Here is a 12,006-nt window from a genome sequence, read left to right as displayed (position 1 = left end):
AATTAAAAACCCGGAGATGATTCACACGCTTGCAGACATCTATAAATGGATCCCTCATCTGAGAGATCTAGAGGTTGGAATTTTGTAATTTGTAAGGAAGTGCAGATAGTTTATCTTTGAGAAAAGACATTTTATTGTTGGGTGATCTTGCTTTTCATGAGGTGAAGAGGGCTTTGATGCTAGGAGGATGATGCTGGATCAGACAGTTGGGTTGTACTTCTCCCTTCTACTATTAATAAAGTTCTTTGAGTTTTCCTCCATACAATCGTGTATTTGTGAATGTTGTTATTTGTGAATGCCATTATATGATCAATGTATTTCTGATTCTGCATTTTTTATGATATAATAGATCGAGATGCTTTGATGGTGTTTTTTTACTTTGTCTCTACAGGTATTCATTGAGCGGGATAAGTAGGAGAAGAGGTGCAAGCTCTATCAAGGGAGAGAGAAATCAAGCAAGGAGTCAAGCGGAAGATCCAGGTTGGTCCCTCTGCTTCTCTCTTATCTATCATACATAAATGAAATCACAATTTGCTTTTGTCGTTTGTTTCTAGGATAGCTACCAATCCTAGTGAGACTAGTATATCGAAAAGACACTAGCTTTCTTGGAAACAGTAAGACAAAAATAAAATCCTTATGCCTCCAATTGGTTATTTGTCTTCTTTCCCAAACCCCAAGCATATATATCTTGAATTATTCCTTCAGGATTAATGAGAATCTCTCCCCCTCCTTCCACCCTAGACTAACACTCCCTCTTAACTATGGAGGTATTTATAATTGTAAAACCAATACAATGATATTATTAAACTGAAGAGTTCTCATAAGAAGAGTCAGATCGATAAGCCATCTTAAACATCATATCTAGCACTATCATCATATTAACGCCTTTAGCTAATGAGCACATTTTATTTTGGAGCATAATACTAGAAGGCTTTATGTGAGACACCACAATACCTCTACAACACATACCCCATCCAAGTATTCACTAGGTATGTCCTTTTAGGACTTATTCTTATCTTGGATTACATATCCTCAAAGAACATCAATCCTCTTTGACCGTTCTTATCTTGGATACCTGTCCAATCCTCAAAGAGTGTTAGTCAACTTATTATCTTGGATTCTATATCCTTAAGGAGTATCAATCTCAAATGATTATCCAATCCTCCATTCTCCTTCCTAACACCTTCACTAAGACTTATGGCTCTTAGTCATGGTCTAGTGCATGACACATGAAGAACATGATGTCTAACATCACTACCTCTCATCCAAAGAGGAGATCCTCATTCCCTCTTAATTGGGGAATATATCCTTTCTCCTTATTCAACATCTAAGGATTCTTCTTACTCCCTCTTAAGCATAGAGGAGATTCCTAACTTCCTTTCAATTTGGGAATTTAGCCTCAGTGTGTCTTCATCAATACATCAACTACCATTTATTCATGGATATCTTCAAGTAGCTACATGGATCCTTCTTTCATTTCATCATATTGAGATTTTATCTTCTTGGATGTAATGGAACCAAATCTATGACAGTGTTTGGGCCATCAACCTTTCATATCACTTTCTTATTATGATCATGAAGAAAGAATTATATTGAGTCAATGATATCTTCTTTCAATCATGAAAATAATCATTGAAACATAAACATTAGGTTATCTCTTTGAATTGCTACCTTTCAATCCCAAGATGATGTAGAAATCTCGAACTCACGATCCTCCAAGGATTACTAAGTCCATCCATTTAATCCATATATTCATTGAATTGAGCTCAAAACAAATAGTTGTAGATACACTTTCCTTAACTTCCATTATGTATTTCTACAACATTCTACCAGGTAGCAAAAATACCAATTAGATAACCAATACCAAAACATCAATATCATAAATACCTTATCATGATGGCCTCTTCTCAAAATATCAGATTTTGGTTTTCTTGTATGCTTTGAGATCAACATCCTTCTGCATGGCCTATATCCAAATATTTCAAAAAATGCTTCTCCATTCTTTCACTAAAGTGTCCATGGAACAAACTAATTATCAGACTACAATATCCTCTTGAACCTTGGAGTTGTCATTATTAACTCTCTTTCTTTCTTCAGGAGACCATGTATGATGTTGATTAATATCATCATTTCTAAATCATGCTTTCTTGTGGAAGAGTCTTGATATTTAACCATTCCAAAGCATATAAAATTTTTAAGCATTGAGTAACCACATGGAAGACTTCTCATGCTTGTGTTTATGACCTCCCAAATCTTTTCTACAAGATTTTTGTAGACATGAATTCTACCTTCTAGAGAAAATTTACTAACAACATGCGTATATTTTATTTGATATAACCATCTAGATGTCCTTCCTTGAATGAGCTTGCTTCTATCCTTGTCAAAGATAAGATTACTTCTTCTAGAGGAGGAAGACTTCAATTATGCCTTTCATATTGAAAATTGACCATGTACATCCCTTCATCGTTCAAGATTATTGTTTCCACACTAAGTGGAATATATTATTTATGTCACAATGCTTCTTCCAAGAACCTTCCCTAAATTATGGTTTTCATTGAAGGATTCTGGTGATCCTTCTTGTAAGATGACTACCTCTAATATTACATTAGAAAATGCTTGGATGAACTATGAGGTGTAAGATGGTCCCAATCTTCTCATTCTTTCCAGGTAAATGACTTATTTCATAGAAAATTGATCATGTAGACGCTAAATTTTCTACTCTCATATGCTTCCTTCTATGATGCCATGCTTCACAAAACAAAGACTTTTCTAAAGAGTGCAAAGATGCACGCTACTTTAACTGCTAATTTCTACTAAAATAAATATAGACTATAAATGCACCTGAAAGGGATGGAGATTCTTTAATAATTAAGATCCTTGGGATATTCACCTTTTGGCTTCCTCTCAGGTTCTTCCTTTTTTCCCACTTTGTGAGATCCACTTATTTCCTTCTTCTTCTTGTTTTTCTTGTTCTAAGGATTGTTTGGAAAATCACTTTTAAAATGTACATATGCATTGCATCCATAACATTGTATTTTAGACATATCTTGTTTTCCTTTGGACTTCCCAAACTTCCCTTTCTTCTTGTATTTTACAACAAAGGCTTGAGACTTTTCATTTGATTCAGTGTCATCCTTTGCCTTTATCCTTGTTTCTTCCAAGATACATTGAGCCCAAAGTTCATCAAAGGGAGTAGTATATTTTCTTGAGTAAACACTAGTTGCAAAACTACTCCATTCAGGTGGCAAAGCATTTAGTACACAAGTAGTCATCTTTGAATCGGAAATGACTTCCCCAAGCCCTTGAAACTAGTCCCTTAATTGTGAGATCCTCATAAGATATGAGGACATATATTCATCCTTTGACATCCTTGTTCTATATAGCTCATTCCTCAAAGATATTTTCTAACCTGATGTACTTATAGAGTACAATTTCACCAAATTATCAAAGAAAAATTTAGATGAAATCAAAGCAACAACAAAGGGAATGAGATGATACTTTATGGATTCAATAAGAATCCTTTATGCCCTCACTTCTTCTTCTTATATCTTGCTAATTCTTGAGTCTTATCTTTGTTTGGTTGAGTAACTTCACCAATAATATATTCCATGACTTCATTTTCTATGAGTATCAAATAATTCCTCTTATTCCATGCTAGAAAGCTTGCTGATCCAATGGGCTTGTTGCCTTCCTTGCCAAAATGAAGTCATTTGATTTGTATATTAGGACATGGATAAAAATATAATACTTACTTGTCAAACAAGTATCCTTATTGATAATGCCTTTAACTTGATGCCTTCAATAATCTTCAAGGGACTTCAAAGAATGCCTTCAATAATAATGTATTCAATCTACTTCAAAGAGTAGATGATGTACCCAAGATTCTTAATGATTCCTACAAAGATATCTTCCAACGAGCCTTCCAAGAGAGAAAGAGATCAATATTATTTCTCAAGATTGAGCAACCATCCTTCAAGATGTTCCTTCAAAAGCAAAGAGCTTTTAAGAGAGATATATGTTCTTCTTTTGATGATGATACCTTCACTGAGAGCTTGAAGTAGTAGAATTTCTTCCTTCAATGAGAGATTGATACTTGTTAAGGTGATGAGGTCTTATTCTTTATGACCTTCCTTGTGTCCTTAGAAAATTATTCCCTTTGACAAGCAACCTTCTCTTATGCCAACAAGATGATTTCCAAGCCATATTTTCTTCAACTTAGCTCCAAAACCATGTTGGAGAATCTTGTATGGCTGCTTATTAAACAATTATCCTTCTTATACTTAATAATTGATTATGAAATTTAGCTAGATTCTTATTGTTCCTTATTATATTCTTTCATCAAACAATTATCAAGAGCATAAACAATGAAGACAATGGACACAAGAAGCAGGCTCGGTAAAAAGCCTCCAAGGGGAAAAACCAAAAGAATCTCTTCTCTTCTTGTAGAATTAGATAAAATGAGAAAACCAAGACCCAAAGACCAAATTCAAGCATACTCCAAGCACCAATCCATCCCTCCAACATGATCTATTCCAAAAAAGTCAAAATCTTTTTGGTACACCCTCCTCCCACATCTATCCAAGTAACCGGCCTACCAGGGTAAACATGTGATGACGAGTTACTATGATATGATTCAACTCCCCATGTATTAGTTAAGGAAGTGGAACCGATGAAACACATACAACCTGACCTTCTACACCTGCAACAGAACCCCCAGGAGCCATCCATCCCACCTGGGTGACTAGCCCCTGAGACAAACTGAAATTTTGTTGCATTAAACCCTTAGTAGTTCCATTGACATGGGAATGAATGTGAATGGGACCTTCTAGTCACTCCCACAACAAGGCATGAATGCGACCGAGCACTTTTCCAGGTAGTTCTGTGCCAGGGACTCCAGATTTCGTGCCATTTTTGAGGGCCAGGACTAAGGCCACTACCCAGAACTCCATGAAATTTCTAGAAATGAAAAATAACGTCGAAACAATGATACATATGTAAATACTTGAACAAGGAATTGACTGGACCCCTACTAGCCATGATAGAAATTTTGTCAAACATTTCACAAATATGCATTCTATAGGTTTAAACAATAGATATGAGCATATGGGTCTCATACTTGTATGAGAATCGCTAAGAAAAATTAATGAATCATCACACTAACTAAATTACCATATATTAAGCCATATATTCATTGTACATTCAGTGATTAACCAAAACATGATGACAGCCATACATTATCGCTGTCATAAAACTCACTCATAACCAACATATAATCAACTGAAATATCAAGGGTATAACAACCATAAAAACCACATATAGACAAGTATATTCACCCATAGAATACCAAGTAGAAGGACCTCTTAATAATGAATGCAAAGGCCAAACAGGTTCAAGACTTCAACGTTCTACCTAACCATAGATTGGTTGAACCAAATCTCTTTTCAGCCAATCACCCCCGTGACATATTCCAAGCATGAATGCGGGATCTCATAGAACAAATCCATCAAAACCAAATCGGGGCTTCTAGAGGCCAAACCACCTTAACTCACAACCAATGATTCCACCGCATGGTCAGACATCACTAATCATCACCAAATTGGTCTCTACCCAAGCTGCCTAGGGCTCCAAAATGTTAGTTCCAACCAAGTCTTTAGGACTAGTAACTAATCCCACAATTTCTGCCGGGTTCCAGAGCATTTGTCCAACAAAGGCTCCAGGACTAGTAACTGAACCCACCAAGGGCTCGAGAGAATTTGTCTAACCAAGGCTCTAGGACTAATAACTCAACCCAAGCTATTACAGGGCTCTAGAGCATTTGTCCAACCAAGGCTCCAAGAACTGATAACTCAACCCACAGTTAAAGGAACATGAGACCCAACAAGAAAACAAAAGGGAAAGATTCCCATGACACCATGGTTATCCAGGAAATGGAAAGGCTAGGAAAAACCATTGTCAATCCAAAAAATCCTCCGTGCCAATGACAGATCATAACCAATAAGTCACATGAATGTGCCATGCATGCAAAAACTAGTAAGGAAATCATAAATGCAACTCGGTACCTGTAAGAAAAACCTGTTGTAGTTGTTGATCCCGATGTCCTCTTGCACTTTCTTGCTCTTCCTTCACCTTCTTTCTCCAAACCCAAAGTATGCCACACTCTTCCTAGAGTGCTCCAAGAAAACTCTAAGTATATAAGAGTATGAGAGAGAGAGAGAGAGAATAGAATGAGAGCTCCAAAACTGAACTGACAAAAGTTTGAGCAAGAAGCTTGCAAATTGATCCTCAGAAGCATTTTTATGAATGAGGCCTCTATTTTATTTATTTTCCATTATTTTCCTTGAATTTCCTCCTCACATGCAACTTGTGACCTTTCACCTTCCTTTTCTCCTAATTTCCATTATTTTCATAAATAAAATGCCAATTAATGAAACTTTTCCTTTCCAAAGCCTTTGCCATTGCCTTTGCCAATTTCCTCTAGCCATATTAACCGAAATGAACACCCACTAGGATGTTTTTCCCACCATTCACCTTAGAATACATGTCCCATGACGTTGGTATTATATTTTTTTACATGAATTTTTAATCAGGTGTTGTTCAGAACCCTCCCCCTTAGGGGAATACCGCCCTCAGTTTTCATTGACACCTACAACCAACAAGAATGTTGAAAGAAAAACATACTGCCCATGGAGCTTTATAACACAACTCATTGCAGTATTTATAATGACCATTGCTGAAAACATGACAAGCATACCGTTTACTGGAGATTTAAAACATAACTCATTATGATATTTACAATAAGAACCACATATACTCATGCACACTTGCTTCAACCAACAAATAACCATATTGTATATGGAGCTTTATAAATCCAGGTCAATACAATATTTAAAATAGTATACATATATACACATTTTCTCAACCAATAAATAAAGTATATGATGTCGGCATCAACAACAAGGGAATCCGGAGGTTCACACATCCACCCTCAAAGTAGTACCAGGATTCACCTCCTTCCCAAGAATTCTAGAATCCACAGCCAAAGTTAAAGTCTGCATCCAATGTCCAACACAACAATCTTGTGCTACTATAACCTTAGTGAACAATTATCGGCTCATTGTTCTAGGGCACACTCCTAATGTGCACTTGATTCCATATGGCAATGCTAATGACCAAAACAAATCCATTCCCTGACCTTCCCTTCTCTGCTACACAGTACCTCGGGAAATTCGGTAATCGCCTTCTGTGTAGTCACACACCTTCCAAGTTTCGCGGGCATCCCCTTCTCTGCTACACAGTCCCTGGGGTGACCAATCCCTTGACAAGGCTTCCTCACATTAGAAGGTAAAAAACATCATACCAGTCATATAATTCTCATGGAAATCAACGGATACTATTGGGTACCAGTGTCCCATAATGACCCTGCTCCTGAAGTGCTTTTACCAACATAATGTTGCTTGTTCCAATTCCTTTCACTGTTGACATTGCTAATTCTTGTAGTCAGTTTCAACCATCCCAAACCGGGAATTGCATGCTTTCCTAAACCAAGCACACAATTTCCATTAGATTCAAAATAAATTGAAATAAACTCAAATCATACATCATCGGTGGCCCGTCAATAAGGTACACCTACTATTATGTTCACTTCCTGCCACAACAAGTCAAATTAGTTGTTGCATATCACATTTGGTTAATTCAAAACTCAACCATCATAAATTAAAATCATGAATCACATGAAATCATCATAAACCATAATCATAGATCACATGCATAATTAATCGATCCTTTTCATATGCACACTAGATCGGTTGCCACACCCAACAAACATCCAATGCATCCTCTTCAACCATGTACACATACACATAGTGTACACCACACACATACAACCACACACGACATAGAAGACCATACAATACATGCACCTACACTTGATATACAACACAACTCATAAACCTACACAAAGCATACGACACCCCACAATACATACCCCTACACCTAATGTACAACACAACACATACATCTATACCCAATGTGCAACACCACACAATACATGTACATACACCTGGCATACAACACAACATAATACATGTACTACATAAAGTACAACACAACAAATACACATGTCACGATACCAAAAATACACAATGCACATACATATTATTGCATGCCCACAACACAACATGTACGACATGCACATAATACCACATGTACACCAGTACCATATGTACAACATGTACACATTACCACCTGCACAATGTGTGCACAACACCACATGTACATGACACCACCTGCACAAGCATACACAACACCACTTGTACACTACGCCGCCTGTATAATGTGTACAGAATACCACCTGCATGACATATACACGACACCAAATGTACACAGTGTCACATGCATGACATGTACACATCACCACCTGCACACAACACCACATGTACGACATGTACACAACACCACAAGTACAATCATGCACACAACACCATATGTACATAGCATGGTAAATTTTACGGGCGAATTTTAGCCCAAGGGCCAAATTTAAGGGGTTTTTCATTTTAGAGGGGCGACATTTTTATAAAACACCCATTTCATATATTTAGCCCAACTTTTATTTAGAAAATAATAATTTTTTTCATTTTAGCCCAAAAAAATGAGTGGATAAACTATGAAAAGACTCATTTGACCCGATTGGCCTAGTTTGGGAGGTTATATTCCATTACAATCGCGTGATTTTCTACTTTGCAATGTTAAGTTCATTTGCAATCACCCATTTTCTGGTTTGGGATGTTGTATTTGGTCCCAATAAATAAAAATATAAATAAAGTGGAGGTATGGTAAATAAATAAAACCTCTTTTTATACTTAGTCCAAAGGTATGGTAAATAAATAAAAATATAAACAAACTAGACGTATGATAAATAAATAAATCCTCTTTTTATATTTACTCTATAACCCTCTTTCTATTTAAGAAGGCTCAAAAAAGAGGTTTTATTTAAGTGAATCCTACGGGCTAAATACCATATTTATAAACAAGGCATGCTAAATAAATAAAAATATAAATAAACGAGAGGTATGGTAAATAAATAAAACATTTTTTTATATTTACGAACATGCAAGGGTGTAAATAAATAAAAATATAAATAAAGTAGAGGTATGGTAAATAAATAAAATCTGTTTTTATACTTTTTTTTTTCCGAAGGTGGCAAAACCTATCAAACTCAGGTGTCAAACCAACAGTGAGGACAGCCATCTCTAGCTGCTATCCGCGAATGTTGGTTTGACTCATCACTGTTATCAAGGAAAACCACGCCACCTGTAATAACCCGCTGGTGGTCCGTAAGGGAGCAGGCTTTCACTCCTACCAGATGCCTCTGGGTCTTGGGCCGTTAACCTGTTTCCTTACGTCCGAGGAAGACGAGCTCTTAGCCAAGCAGAAGCAGTTTTTATACTTACTCCAAAGGTATGGTAAATAAATAAAAATATAAATAAACTAGAGGTATGGTAAATAAATAAAACCTCTTTTTATATTTAGTCCATAACCCTCTTCCTATTTAAGAAGGTTCAAAAAAGAGGTTTTATTTAAGTGAATCCTATGGGCCAAATACCATATTTATAAAAGAGGTATGGTAAATTAATAAAAATATAAATAAATGAGAGGTATGGTAAATAAATAAAACATTTTTTTATATTTACTCCATAAGTCACCTTATATTTACAAACACTAAAAAAATGTGATATATTTAGGTGAAACCTATGGGCCAAATACCACGGGCCAATTTATTATTAATACCATGCAAGAAAACATTATTAACCATAATATTAGTATTAATAAAAATAAAGATGGCACAAGGTATTTGATGCAGGAGCATTCAGCCCAAGGAAAATCATTGTAATTAAGTAGACATAGGGGGGTCATCTATTTTTACGAAGTAGTTTTCCTAAGTCTCAAGTTAATGTAATTTAGGCCTTTAGTGATTTCATTAGATAATGGGAGGAAATTGTAAGTGTTTTCGAATAAATGAGGACATGAGTGGGAGTAATGACAAAAGAATTCAAAATCAAATGTAACTCTTTAAACATTCCATGATTCGAGGGACAAGATAGAGGCTTTAGGAATTAATTAGAAGTGGACATAATGGACAGAGGATTTAGGATTCGGTTCAATAGATATAGGATTCGAACCATGATAGTTCAACAGAACTCCTGACATATATGTAAGCCTACGGGCAGAGTCAAAAAGATGGAGGCCACTGATAGTTGAAAATCAGGCCTGTGCGAGACAAAGAAGTCTCGAATGTAATCTTTGTTTTTACATATATATACAGAGTTTATTTCCTGACTGTGTCAGTATGCTGAAGAAGTATTTCATGTATGAATTACTTGTGAATTCGTAGGCTCTGCAACAGGTTGCAGGCAAAATTCTAAAGGACACAGAGGAATGGAGTTGATTCAGAGTAATCGTAAAAGGATCCTTGAATCAAATTGGGGAAAAGAATGAAGCTCTGAGGTGGAAACAAAGTGAGACTCACAAAGGAGTAAAGCTCAGGAGGATTCGCACAATAAAACAGCAAGAAGGCCGAAGAGGAGCAAGCCACAGAAGAACTGAAGTTTAGTGCAAAAACTAAGTGAAAAAGGAAGAACAGAGAAGTGAAGTTCGATGTTCAGCAACCGTTAGATCTTGAGGATCAACGGTCCAGATGACGTCGCTAAAGAGCAGATAGAATATAGCATCGCGGAGTTAATCATGTAAATTTGGGCCGCAAGTGGAAAACTCGATTTACACTGAAAAAACGAGTGAGAACTTAGTCGGAAATGAGTTCCAGAATTGAAGCATTTATAGGCAAGGTTTTATACCATATCGGGTCCATAAGATCGGCGTTTTGAAGTGAAAGGATCTGGCCTGGAGGGTTAGTGAAATACGATCGCGCGAATAAATCTCAACCGTCAGATAAATGAGGAGCCCATGAAGAAATAAGAGAAGAAGATGACTACTGATAGTCATAGCAGAGGTTCAGAAAGAAGCCACATCAGAAGAAAGATGAAGAAAGAGGATGCCAAAGCAAATGGCAAGAGGATGAGTCAAGGGGAAATTGGCAAAGAGATTGTCGAGTTAAAAGAACAACTCAATGCATTAAGGAAAATGCTTGAGGAAAGCTAGAGACTAGGTTGGGTCTTGAGGAGGAAGCTAGTAAAATGGCAAGCAATACAGAGAAGGCTACAACAAATGTAAGTGAAGTGGTTGATGGAAAAACTCAAGGAAGTTGAGTTAGAAATGAAAGAGTCCATTTGTGAACCAAAACAAGGAGAAATTCTAGGAGAGAGTGAAGATGAAGACTTGAAGACTGGAACTTCAAGTGAGGCCAAAGGGCCACATGGTTTTAAAACTGACAATTTGTGTATGTTTTCAGGTGAAATATGTAAAGAAGGACAATGTGCTGATATTGTCATGAAGAAGAAAGAAAACAAGCCGAATCTAAATTCTACTTTGGAAGAAGATGAGATAGATAGATCTCATATGCAGTTGGAGGAAGATATCAGGCAACCAAGTGAAGGGCTTGAGAAGATTAAAGAGGAGACCACCAAAGAATTTCTGAGTCATAAAGAGAACTTGGAACAACAAGGAGATATGATGACTGAAGCATCAAGTGAGACCACAAAGTCTTATGTTTTTAAAATTGACAGTTTGTATATAATGGTAGGTATTGCAGGAGAAAAGCAGCCTATTGAAGATATCTTCAGAGGAGGTGAAGATCTAGAAGCAAAAAGTGACAAAAAAAACTTCTCAGAAGAGGAGGAATTTGACTGCATACAGAAGAAAAGATCTAAAGACGCTGTCATAGAAATGAGGAATCAGGGTCTTATTCTGATGAAGAATGAAGGAATATTGTCTCAGAAAGGTAATCAAATAAGTTTGATTACTGTTATTGATGAAAATCAAATGCAGGAGAATGTTAATGCATATGGTGAAACAAGGATAAATCTGGGAGAAGAGTTACAGAGGGACAACAAG

This window comes from Pinus tabuliformis, chromosome 8 (genome assembly GCF_031772625.1).
Source record: "Pinus tabuliformis cultivar Carrire ecotype Pingquan chromosome 8, CPIR1, whole genome shotgun sequence".
NCBI classification, from domain to species: domain Eukaryota; kingdom Viridiplantae; phylum Streptophyta; class Pinopsida; order Pinales; family Pinaceae; genus Pinus; species Pinus tabuliformis.
This window is presented reverse-complemented; position numbering follows the sequence as displayed.